This window comes from Triticum dicoccoides, chromosome 5A (assembly GCF_002162155.2).
Source record: "Triticum dicoccoides isolate Atlit2015 ecotype Zavitan chromosome 5A, WEW_v2.0, whole genome shotgun sequence".
Taxonomy (NCBI): Eukaryota; Viridiplantae; Streptophyta; class Magnoliopsida; order Poales; family Poaceae; genus Triticum; species Triticum dicoccoides.
In genome coordinates this window covers 444,041,605-444,055,196 of record NC_041388.1, presented here as the reverse complement: position 1 = coordinate 444,055,196, position 13,592 = coordinate 444,041,605, and the positions used below count along the sequence as shown (strand labels likewise).

Below are 13,592 nucleotides of genomic sequence, written 5' to 3'. Positions count from 1 at the left end.
AAAACTGGCTTGCACCCGTTGCAGATGGACGTAGAGCTTATCACACCCGATCATCACGTGGTGTCTGGGCACGACGAACTTTGGCAACGGTGCATACTCAGGGAGAACACTTCTTGATAATTTAGTGAGAGATCATCTTATAATGCTACCGTCAATCAAAGCAAGATAAGATGCATAAAAAGATAAACATGACATGCAATCAATATAAGTGATATGATATGGCCATCATCTTGTGCTTGTGATCTCCATCTCCGGAGCACCGTCATGATCACCATCGTCACCGGCGCGACACCTTGATCTCCATCGTAGCATCGTTGTCGTCTCGCCAATCTTATGCCACCACGACTATCGCTACCGCTTAGTGATAAAGTAAAGCATTACATCGCAATTGCATTGCATACAATAAAGCGACAACCATATGGCTCCTGCCAGTTGCCGATAACTCGGTTACAAAACATGATCATATCATACAATAAAATTCATCATCATGCCTTGACCATATCACATCATAACATGCCCTGCAAAAACAAGTTAGACGCCCTCTACTTTGTTGTTGCAAGTTTTACGTGGCTGCTACGGGCTTAAGCAAGAACCAATCTCACCTACGCATCAAAACCACAACGACAGTTTGTCAAATAGACTCCGTTTTAACCTCCGCAAGGACCGGGCGTAGCCACACTCGGTTCAACTAAAGTTGGAGAGACTGTCGCCCGCAAGCCACCTATGTGCAAAGCACGTCAGGAGAACCGGTCTCGCGTAAGCGTACGCGTAATGTCGGTCCGGGTCGTCTCGTCCATCAATACCGCTGAACCAAAGTATGACATGCTGGTAGGCAGTATGACTTATATCGCCCACAACTCACTTGTGTTCTACTCGTGCATATAACATCAAACCATAAAACCTAGGCTCTGATGCCGCTGTTGGGTAACGCAGTAATTTCAAATTTTTTCCTACGCACACGCAAGATCATGGTGATGCATAGCAACGAGAGGGGAGAGTGTTGTCTACATACCTACGCAGACCGACTGCGGAAGCGTTGACGCAACATAGAGGAAGTAGTCGTACGTCTTCCCGATCCGACCAATCCAAGCACCATTACTCCGGCACCTCCGAGTTCTTAGCACACGTACAGCTCGATGACGATCCCCGGGCTCCGATCCAGCAAAGCGTCGGGGAGGAGTTCCGTCAGCACGACGGCGTGGTGACGATCTTGATGTTCTACTGTCGCAGGGCTTCGCCTAAGCACCGCTACAACATGATCGAGGTGGAATATGGTGGCAGGGGGCACCGCACACGGCTAAGGAACGATCTCAAGGATCAACTTGTGTGTTTAGAGGTGCCCCCTGCCCCCGTATATAAAGGATCCAAGGGGGAGGGGGCGGCCGGCCAGGAGGAGGGCGCAGGAGGAGTCCTACTCCTACCGGGAGTAGGACTCCACCCCCCCAATCCTAGTTGGAATAGGATTCCCCGAGGGGGAAAGAGAGAGAGGGGGGCCGGCCACCTCTCCTTGTTCTAATAGGACTAGGGGAGGGGGAGGCGTGCGGCCCACCTTTGGGCTGCCCCTTTCTCCTTTCCACTAAAGCCCACTAAGGCCCATATAGCTCCCGGGGGGTTCCGGTAACCTCCCGGTACTCCGGTAAAATACCGATTTCACCCGGAACACTTCCGATATCCAAACATAGGCTTCCAATATATCAATCTTTATGTCTCGACCATTTCTAGACTCCTCGTCATGTCCGTGATCACATCCGGGACTCCGAACTAACTTCGATACATCAAAATGCATAAACTCATAATAACTGTCATCGTAACGTTAAGCGTGCGGACCCTACGGTTCGAGAATAATGCAGACATGACTGAGACACATCTCCGGTCAATAACCAATAGCGGGACCTGGATGCCCATATTGGCTCCTACATATTCTACGAAGATCTTTATCGATCAGACCGCATAACAACATGCGTTGTTCCCTTTATCATCGGTATGTTACTTGCCCGAGATTCGATCGTCGGTATCCAATACCTAGTTCAATCTCGTTACCGGCAAGTCTCTTTACTTGTTCCGTAATACATCATCTCACAACTAACTCATTGGCTGCAATGCTTGCAAGGCTTATGTGATGTGCATTACCGAGAGGGCCCAGAGATACCTCTCCGACAATCGGAGTGACAAATCCTAATCTCGAAATACGCCAACCCAACATCTACCTTTGGAGACACCTGTAGAGCTCCTTTATAATCACCTAGTTACGTTGTGACGTTTGGTAGCACACAAAGTGTTCCTCCGATAAACGGGAGTTGCATAATCTCATAGTCATAGGAACATGTATAAGTCATGAAGAAAGCAATAGCAACATACTAAACGATCGGGTGCTAAGCTAATGAAATGGGTCATGTCAATCAGATCATTCAACTAATGATGTGACCTCGTTAATCAAATAACAACACCTTGTTCATGGTTAGGAAACATAACCATCTTTGATTAATGAGCTAGTCAAGTAGAGGCATACTAGTGACACTAAGTTTGTCTATGTATTCACACATGTATTATGTTTCCGGTTAATACAATTCTAGCATGAATAATAAACATTTATCATGATATAAGGAAATAAATAATAACTTTATTATTGCCTCTAGGGCATATTTCCTTCATGTTCACCGGTTGACCCCGAGGTCGCCAGAGGCTCGCCGGACTCCGGCGAAGTGGTGAGGGCGCGGGGGAGGCAGGAGGAGGCCGGAGATGCCCGGATCCGGCCCGGGACGGTGCGGCGGCGAGGTGGAGAAGGCCGGGCGGCGAGGAGGTGAACCGGGGCGGCGGAGGCGGCGCGGCGACTCGCTGGCGTTCACTGCGAGGCGGCGGCGGGGCACGCACCGGCACGGGAGGCGGCGAGCGTCGCGAGGAGGAAGAGGCGCAGGAGGCGGCGCTCGGCTTTGGGCCAGGGAGGGCCGGAGGCGGGCCGCGCGGGCCTCGGCGGCGGCGGGGACAGGACGAGACGCGTGGCAGGAGGAGAGTGGCTGGGGGGAGTGAGGCGGACACGTCCGGCACCGGCGGACGTGTCCGGCGGCGGCGGAGGAGATCTTTTTTAGGGTTTGGGAGAGGGGATCCGCGAATTTAGAGGAGGGTCTATATATAGGCATAGAGGGAGCTAGGAGAGTCCAAATGAGGTGCAGTTTTCGGCCACGCGATCGTGATTGAACGCTCTAGATGATGGAGAGGGTTTTGGTGGGTTTTGGGCCAAATTGGAGGGGTGTTGGGCTGCAACACACACGAGGCCTTTTCGGTCCCTCGGTTAACCGTTGGAGCATCAAACGAAGTCCAAATGGTACGAAACTTGACAGGCGGTCTACCGGTAGTAAACCAAGGCCGCTTGGCAAGTATCGGTCCAATCCGGAAATGTTTAATCCCCACACACGAAAGAAAGGTAGAAATGACCACGGGAGGAGAACGAAGCGCTGGAATGCAAAACGGACAACGGGGAAAATGCTCGAATGCATGAGATGAACATGTATGCAAATGCAATGCACGTGATGAAATGATATGAGATGCATGACAACGATAACAACACACGGAGACAAGAACCCGAACCCGAGAAAATAAAATAACTTAATGCCGGAAACGGCAAGAGTTGGAGTACAAATTGGGTAAATCATATCCGGGGTGTTACAACACTCCACCACTACGAAAGGATCTCGTCCCGAGATCTAGGACTGAAAGAACGCCGGGTACTCAGAATGGAGGTGATCCTCGCGTTCCCAGGTAGCTTCACGGTCGGAATAGTGTGACCACTTGACTTTGAGGAATTTGATTGACTTGTTGCGAGTCTTGTGTTCAGTCTCTTCAAGAATAGCAACGAGGTGCTCACGATAGGAGAGATCTTCTTGGAGCTCAATGTCCTCGAAGTTGACGGTTTGGTCAGGAGTCTTGAAACACTTTCGGAGCTGAGAGACATGGAACACATCATGAACATTTGCAAAGTTTGAAGGAAGCTCGAGTTGATAGGCGAGGTCGCCTCTCTTGCTGACGATCTTGAAAGGTCCGACGTATCTAGGGGCAAGCTTCCCTTTGATACCAAAGCGACGAGTACCTTTCATAGGAGAGACGCGGAGGTAAACATGATCTCCGATCTCGAAAGCCAAATCACGGTGCTTACTATCATAGTAGCTCTTCTGACGGGATTGGGCTGCTTTGAGGTTATCTCGAATGACTTTGCACATATCCTCTGCCTCTGTGATTAAGTCATTTCCCAAAAGCTGACGTTCACCGGTTTCAGACCAGTTGAGAGGGGTACGACACTTCCTACCATACAGAATTTCAAATGGGGCCTTGCCCGAACTTGCTTGAAAACTGTTGTTGTAGGAGAATTCAGCATAAGGAAGACAATCCTCCCACTTCATGCCGAAGGAGATCATACAAGCCCTAAGCATATCTTCAAGAATCTGGTTGACACGCTCGACTTGACCGCTAGTTTGAGGATGGAAAGCTGTGCTGAAGCGGATGTTGGTGCCCATGGCCTTCTGAAAAGAATCCCAAAACTTGGAGGTAAAGATGCTGCCACGGTCTGAAGAGATCACTTGAGGAATAGCGTGCAGAGAGACAATCCGAGAGGTATAGGGTTCTGCCAATTGAGCTGCAGTGATTGACTCTTTGATAGGTAGAAAGTGAGCCACTTTAGTGAGCTTGTCGATGACAACGAACATAGCATCATTGCCTCGTCTGGACTTTGGAAACCCAGTCACAAAGTCCATTTCAATGTGGTCAAACTTCCATTCTGGAATGGCAAGAGGTTGGAGGAGACCCGCTGGCCTTTGGTGTTCTTCCTTCACTCTTCTGCAGACATCACATTCATTCATGAATTGAGCAATCTCGCGCTTCATTTGAGTCCACCAATAAGCCTGCTTGAGGTCCTGATACATCTTCGTGCTCCCAGGGTGGATGGAGAGGAGAGAATTGTGAGCCTCGTTCATGATCACTTTACGAAGTTCACTTTTGGGCACAACAATACGATCCTCGAAGAAGAGAGTATCCTTGTCATCAAGGCGGTAGCACTTGTACTTGGGTTGACTCTTGGCAATCCCAATCTTCACCTTTTTCACCATAGCATCAAGAAGCTGGGCTTGGCGAATCTGGTCTTCTAAGGTAGGAGAGACTTGCAGGTTGGCGAGGAAACCTTGAGGAACAACTTGCAGATTAAGTTTGCGGAAAGCTTCACAAAGCTCGGGTTGATAAGGCTTGAGAATCAGACTGTTGCAATAAGCCTTCCTGCTCAATGCGTCAGCAATCACATTGGCCTTGCCTGGAGTATACTCGATACTCGGATTATACTCTTGAATCATTTCGACCCATCGAGTTTGCCTGAGGTTGAGATTAGGCTGAGTGAAGATGTACTTGAGACTCTTGTGGTCAGTGAAGATGTCCACTTTTCTTCCCAATAAGAGATGTCTCCAAGTCAACAGAGCATGCACAACTGCCGCCAACTCGAGATCATGAGTGGGGTAGTTCTTCTCACTGGGCTTCAACTGGCGAGAGGTATAAGCCACAACTTTCTTCTCTTGCATCAATACTGCACCAAGACCTTGGAGAGAGGCATCACAAAAGACCTCGTGCGGTTTGGATTCATCAGGCGGAGTCAGAACTGGAGCAGTGACCAATTTCTCTTTCAAAGTGTTGAAAGCAATGTCTCACTCCGGAGACCAAACGTACTTGACGTGCTTCTGGAGAAGATTTGAGAGAGGCTTCGCGATCTTAGAAAAGTTTTCAACGAATCTTCGGCAGTAGCTTGCGAGACCGAGGAAGCTACGGAGTTGCTTCACGTTCTGAGGAGGTTCCCAATTCACAATTGCAGACACCTTCTCAGGATTCACCACAATGCCCTTGGCGGAGATGATATGACCAAGATAAAGAACCTCATCGAGCCAAAATTCGCACTTGGAAAACTTGGCGTAGAACTGGTGTTTCCTCAGCTTATCGAGTACCAAACGCAAGTGATTGACATGATCTTCCTTGTTCTTCGAGAAAACCAGAATGTCGTCGAGATAGACCAAAACGAAGTCATTGGTGTAGGCGTTGAAGATGAAGTTCATCATGCGAGAGAACATCGGAGGAGCGTTGACGAGGCCAAAAGACATGACAGTGTATTCATATGAACCATAGCTTGTCCTGAAAGCCGTCTTGGGAATATCTTGCTCATGGATTCGAATCTGATGATAACCCATACGGAGATCAAGCTTGGAGAATACTTGGGCACCTTTGAGTTGTTCGAACAACTCGTTGATGTTGGGAAGTGGGTATTTGTTCTTGATGGTCTTCTTGTTCAATGGACGGTAGTCAACACAAAGTCGGTCCGTTCCATCCTTCTTCTTCACAAAAAGAACACCACAACCCCACGGAGAAGAACTAGGCCGAATGAGACCCATTCTCTCTTGAATATCGAGTTGCTTCTTCAGCTCCTTCAACTCTTCAGGTCCGAGCTTGTAAGGACGCTTGCACACTGGTTCCGTGCCAGGCTCAAGATCAATGACGAATTCAACTGGCCGGTGCGGAGGCATTCCTGGAAGCTCTTCTGGAAAGACGTCTTGATATTCGCAAATGACTGGAATTTGCGAGATAGCATCCAGTTCACCCTTCTCATTGAGAGAAAACAGACGGATAGTATTATCCCGAGCGGCAAAGACAATTACATCCTCAGACGAATGAGTCAATTGAATCTGCCTGGCTGCACAATCAAGCTGAGCCTTGTGCTTAGAAAGCCAATCCATCCCGAGAATAAGATCAATATCCGAGTTACCAAGAACCACCGGAGAAGAGAGAAACTTGTAATCGCCCAACGTGATAGAGACCTCCGGGACGCAATTGTTAGAAGTCATTTGCTTGCCCGGAGACACAATCTTCAACGGAACAGGAATCCTTTCGGTCACAAAATCATGCTTGGCCACAAATGGTGTTGAAATAAAAGAAAGCGATGCACCAGTGTCAAAAAGAACTTTTGCAGGAACATCGTTAACAGGAAGGTTACCCATGATGACATCTGATGAATCCTCTACCTGAGCTGCGTTCATCAAGTTGACCTTGGCGTGCTTGGGGTTATGCTTGACCACAGCTGTACTTGCCAATCTCACAGGAGGAGGAGGAGGGAGGCGCCTCTGGTTGAAACACTTGTTGGCATAGTGACCCTTCTATTAGCACTTGTTGCACGTGACCTCTGAAAGCGGACGGTGGTACGGAGCACTCGATCTTGGAGCTTGAGACGAAGTCTTGTTCTGAAAACCAGGGTTGGGTGGGTGGGAAGATCCACTGCCACCTTTGCTCTTCTGATACGGCTGACGAAATAGGGGAGGAGGAAGCCAATACTTCTGCTGCTTGGCCACTTGAGTAGAGGAAGAAGGAGTAGCATCTCTGACTTGCTTCTTGGAAGCATCACATCTCAGTTGAGAGGCCTCTTGCTTCAATGCCATGTTGTAGAACTGATCGTACTTCAAGGGCTCAAAGAGAACAAGAGCTAGCTGAATTTCTTCTCTGAGACCACCCCTGAACTGGTATATCATGCTCTTCTCATCAGGGACGTCCTGCTTGGCAAAGTGGGCGAGCTTCTGGAACAACTTGTTGTAGTCATAGACAGACAAAGAGCCTTGCTTCAGGTTGCGGAATTCCTCACGCTTGCTTTCAACCACGCTCTGAGGAATATGATGAGCTCTGAAATCTTGACGGAATTCATCCCAGGTAATCACACGTCCACCTCTGGAATCCTTGTACTGCTGGAACCATTCTGCAGCTTGGTCTTTGAGTTGGAAGGAAGAGAACTTGACAAAGTCCTCAGGCCTGATGTTACTGCACTCGAAATGCTTGCACAGATCCACGAGCCAATCGTCAGCATCAGTTGCCTCAACACAATTGCTGAAAGTCTTTGTCCCGTTAGCAAGGAACTGGTTGAGTGTAGCAAAGTGATTCTGATTGTTGCCTTGGTTCCCTTGGTTCGCTTGATTGCGCTCTTGAAGAATTTGCATGATCAACTGCGTGTTTGCATTGGTTGCGGCCATCACATCTCGCCATGCCTCGGGAGGAGGTGGAGGTGGTGGCGGATCCTGATTCTGATTGGTTCTCTTAGCGGGAGCCATCCTGAAGAGGGTGACATCCATTAGCACATTGATAGGCAAATATTGAAGTTGAATCCAACAGAATGAAAAATGCAACATATAGTCTTCACATCCGAACAAAATGAACGAATGTATTCCTCTTGAAATGGTCACATATCCATAAATTGAGAAGCCACTTAGAATTTAGGTAGAGAAATAAGTAAACAAGGTATGGATCAAGAACGAATACTCGGTAAGAAATCCCAATCTGAAACCAAATATCCGTGGAAGAAGAACTAGAGCTACAAGAATTCCCACCTATGAAACTCCCGAACCTTTCCGGTTATGCAATCAGGTGTTGGGGATACAGGGGAAGCATAATATCTCACCCAAACTAGCAAATGCTACATCCAGCTGTATCCATCCTTCAACACATAACCGAGAAAAACTTCGGAAACCATCTACCTCAACCTTCGAAAAGCATCCGTTATACAAGTTATGGCGATACTCCCGAACTCCCGCCCTAGTACTGGGTGGCGTCGAGGTTATCTCACCAACGAACTGCATAAAAGAGATTTTCGATGTCGGCGTACTAAACTCAGGTATTCCAGAACTGCAACGATAAAATTGTGATGACAACACCTCGGAGCTCAACTCCCCGGGACACCTCCACAAAACCCCTGACAGGAGGCACCAAGACAATGTTCTCGTCACAAAACCATCGAAACGATTCCAAGATACCCGCGTGATCCTAAATTTTTTTTAGTGAAATTTGAGAAGAGAAGAGTCAAAACTCTACGTCAGGATGCCTTACCAGAGCGATGAGGAGACTGGGAAGTAAAAAGAATTCCTAAACTCTCTAATATATAATTCCTAAATGACTCAAAACATTTTTCTAGACACAACTCGACTGCTAAAAACGATCAATTAGTGGGGGCTCCTAAGGTCGGGGAAGGCTCTGATTACCAACTTGTAACGCCCCGGACACACCCGCCGGTGGTCGTTACTCTTGGCGGGATCTAGACTGGCCCCACAAATCAATACTAGTCTTTTCTGCGCACTTTGTCCTCACTCATGCGCACCCGGGAGCAACTTCCCGGTCGGTCACCCATTCTGAAACTACTCCAAGCTGAGCACGCTTAACTTTGGAGTTCTGTCCGAATGGGCTCCCGGAAAAGAAGGAATTCCTTATTAATATGAGTAGTCTATCATACCTAATAAGCCAGGCTATCACATACACCCCCACTCAGAGGAACCGACGTCCTCATCAGGCCACATGAACGTTCCCTCTTGGCACATACGTCTGTGCTTCCAGTCCAGTACATGTGTCATGCCGTGTGCCACAACGGGTCACAAACGTCATGAACAACATGACCACGCACCTGTCCGCAACCATCCATGTAACTGCGAGGGTCGGCTCTGATACCAACTTGTAACACCCTCGATGCGACTATATCTCCCACGTGTCGAGGCACGACTTAGAGGCATAATCGCATTGAAGGCATATGTCGCAAGTTAGGCAATCTTCACAATATCCCATGTAATATAGATAATAAAAGGGGAGATAACATAGTTGGCTTACACTCGCCACGTCAATCAAGTACATAAATAGCATTACAACATTCAAACACTCATGGCCCGACTATGGCGCCAAAATAAAAGATAACCCAACATGCGACACGGTCCCGATCACCCCAACTGGGCACCACTACTGATCATCAGGAAAAGAAACATAGTATCGTTGAGAGTCCTCGTCGAACTCCCACTTGAGCTCAAGCGCGCCATCTGGAGCGGACTCATCAGGCCCTGCATCTGGTGTAATAGTAATCTGTGAGCCACAGGGACTCAGCAATCTCGCACCCTCGCGATCAAGACTATTTAAGCTTAATAGGTAAGGCAAGGTAAATATATGTGGAGCTGCAGCAGGCGGTCTCGCACCTTCGCAAAGTGGCAGGGGAACGAGATTACATCTCCGATGTTGATGGATTCGCCCTCGCGGAGATACCTCGCGTCCATGATGACGCCGCGCTCATCGAAGAGGACAAGACGCAGCGCCCCTCGCTGGAGAACGACCTCCCCGTCAATGAACCGGAGAGTGCCCGTCATCAAGTCGGCGGCGAAGGATACCCGCCATCATACGTCTCGGTCCATCGACATGGCCTCCTTGGTCCTCAAGCATTTGTAGAGCTGTCTTCCCGGACTCCACCGAAAAGAGGCCATCACGGTAACTCACACGGTTGATTCATTTTAATTAAATTAAGGTTCAAGTTATCTACAACCGGACATTAACAAATTCCCATCTGCCCATAACCGCGGGCACGGCTTTCGAAAGTTCAAATCCCTGCAGGGGAGTCCCAACTTAGCCCATGACAAGCTCTCACGGTCAACGAAGGAATAGACCTCCTCCCGAGACGTTCCGATCAGACTCGGTACCTTGGTTCTTCAAGACACTTCGTCAGGTTAAAACAAAACCAGCAACACCGCCCGAATGTGCCGACAAATCCCGATAGGAGCTGCACATATCTCTTTCTCAGGGCACACTCAGATTGTCCAAACTTCCGGTAGGCCAGCCCAGAGTTGCCCCTGGTAGCCACCGGCGGCTGACGAGTTGGACCAACACTCAGAGGAGCACTGGCCCGGGGGGTTTAAAATAAGATGACCCTCGGGCTCCGGAAACCCAACGGAAAAAGAGGCTAGGTGGCAAATGGTAAAACCAAGGTTGGGCATTGCTGGAAAAGCTTTAATCAAGGCGAACTATCAAGGGGTTCCCATTATAACCCAACCGCGTAAGGAACGCAAAATCCGGGAACATAACACCGATATGACGGAAACTAGGGCGGCAAGAGTGGAACAAAACACTAGGCGAGAGGCCGAGCCTTCCACCCTTTACCAAGTATATAGATGCATTAAGATAACATGGCAATATAATTATATCCCAACAAGTAAATAATGTTCCAACAAGGAACGGTCTCCAATCTTTACCTGCAACTAGCAACGCTATAAGAGGGGCTGAGCAAAGCGGTAACATAGCCAAACAACGATTTGCTAGGACATGGTGGGTTAGAGGTTTGACATGGCAATTTGGGAGGCTTGAAAGCAAGTGGTAGGCATCGTAGCATGGCATAGCAAAAGAGCGAGCATCTAGCAAAGCCAAGATAGTAGTGATTTCGAGGGTATGATCATCTTGCCTGCAAAGTTGTCAGAGTTGACTGGATCCTCGAAAGCAAACTCAACGGGCTCCTCATTAGAGAACTCGTCTCCCGGCTCTACCCAAACAAGACAAACAAGCAACAAGGACACAATCAACCACGTGCAAGGATCAAACAATATGATGCAAAGATGGTATGCTATGCAGGATGCAATATGTGATGTATGCAAGATTTGACAAGGAATGCATGAAACTGGCCTCAACTTGGAAAACCAAGTGTGCCACTGGAAAGATGAGATGAAATCGCTTGAAAACGATATAAAGATCACCGGAATTGGAGTTACGGTTTGGAAATGGCAAGCGATTCAAATATGACAACGGTCTGCGATTTACAGCAAGTAACCATCTAAATGCAATAAGATGAACATGCTACAACACCCAAACATGGCATCAAAATACATGGAAGGGATGCATTTTCAAGATGCTTAACAAAAGTCTAGCACTGAGCTACGGCCAATTCATCCATTAACAGGTTCAAACAAGCATGGCAAAAATGCATATGGCAAACAGATCTCAGACTTAGTGAAATTAACACTTGTCTGGAATTTCAGATCAGATAGCACTCTTCGGAGCAACAAAACTACATGCTACATGACCTGAACATGGCAAAGTAAAGCATGGCATGGAGCTACTCAAAGAGCTTAACAAAAGTCCCTTAGTGACCTTGAGCCAAAAGGGATCAGAAAATACATTTGCAAGCATGTGAACATGGCAAAAACATAATCAGTTCTCAGACTTAGTGAAAACTGGAGCATGCTGAAAACAGATATCAAGTAGGCATGTTTACGAGCTTGATGCACTCACTACGGAGCAAGTCATGACAATCTAAGCATACACCCATCAAGAATACACAAAATGCAAGCTAGACATGGCAAGAACAATAACATAGCATGCACGAATCAACTACAACATCCTCGGCAAAATTGCTAACAAGTAGACAATCTGCCCAGATTCACGAAGTAGCAAAAGTAGAGCTCGATTGACTCAAGCTAGGGTGCTCCATAATTCCAAACAAAGACATGGATGGATAGAGCACTACAAGATTAACAAAACATCCTTACTGATCATCCTCAAAAGAGGCACGGATCACTAGGAAACAACATGAACATATGGCCATATGAGATAAACAGCTCAAGGACTTAGTGAAAATGCTAAGTCCCTGAAATCAGCATTACCAAGTGCCTCACTTTGCAAGCTTGTGCTAGTCACCACACACATCACAAAAATACATGGGTTGCACCTCTAGAAAGATGGCAAAACCCTTAATAAAACATATGTAGAGCTCATGGGCATATCATGCACACAATAATCATGGCAAAAATGACAAGCACAAATTAACTTGGAATATGATAAGGTGCATCATAGTTAACGTAATAAGCGACTTTAGACATGTTATCTCCGCACTTGGTCATGGTTACAGTAAGATTATTCTTTCCTCAAGACTGCCTAGTTCTCATTCACAAACTGAATGATGCTGCTAGTAACAGGACTTTGACCAGTGCTATAATTTATGATATCAAGGAGTTAGCTTTTTTTTTTTACTTCTGTTTCATTTATTCATATCAGTAGACAATGTAATGGGCAGCCCATGTTTTAGCTAGATCAACAAAGCATGTATATGGTGCTGTGTGGTTTAATGAGGTCCCTGATCTTGTTCAGTACATCATCTGTAATGAACTATCTGTTCTCATTTGATGAAACACCGCCTATTACTTCAAAATAAAAAATAAACGATCACGACTTGATTCACCTTGTGGATTGGGGATAGAAGATGCAAAATATTTATGTTTCCTTTTGTCACCACTTCTCCCACTAGAGCTAGTTTGATTCAAGCTACCTATCACGAAAAAGAGATAGAACTGAAGAATACTGAGTATTTCTATGTTGGGGTAGTTCCATATAGCATGTCAATGAGTTTGCAGGCCATAAACTAACCTCACACTCCAAATGAGAAACCTACATGTCATAATTGACAAGTAACATTAGAAAATGACGAAGAATAGTCTGTGAGTGCATAATTTAGCTGCCTTAAAGAGTGAATTTTCTTATCTCACCTACTGAAAAGGGCTTAAAGGTAATGGAAAAGTTTTCCATTTCATCCACACTGCAGAATGCAGTGAACTCATCATAATGCATACAATACAAGTATGATTAAATGCTACAAGTATAAATGGCATACCATAACCCAAGATTCCTCAAACATTCAAGAATTTTAGTTGTTGGTACATATCGAGTAATTTTCTGATCATGATAGTCATTCATCCCAACAATGTTCCCATCAAAATCAACAAGTGGACCACCACTTCCATCCTAGC

At 46.9% G+C, this 13,592-nt stretch overlaps 1 protein-coding gene across 1 annotated transcript in view; it reads right to left on the bottom strand.

Moving 5' to 3' along the window:
• Window positions 1-13,115, bottom strand: part of LOC119297596 — a 39,611-nt gene extending 26,496 nt beyond the window's left edge. Inside the window, exon 1 of the mRNA XM_037575325.1 lies at window positions 13,028-13,115. The gene's annotated coding sequence lies outside the window, so the exon portion shown is untranslated. The remainder of the gene's footprint in view (window positions 1-13,027) is intronic.
• Between the last annotated feature and the right edge of the window lie 477 nt (window positions 13,116-13,592).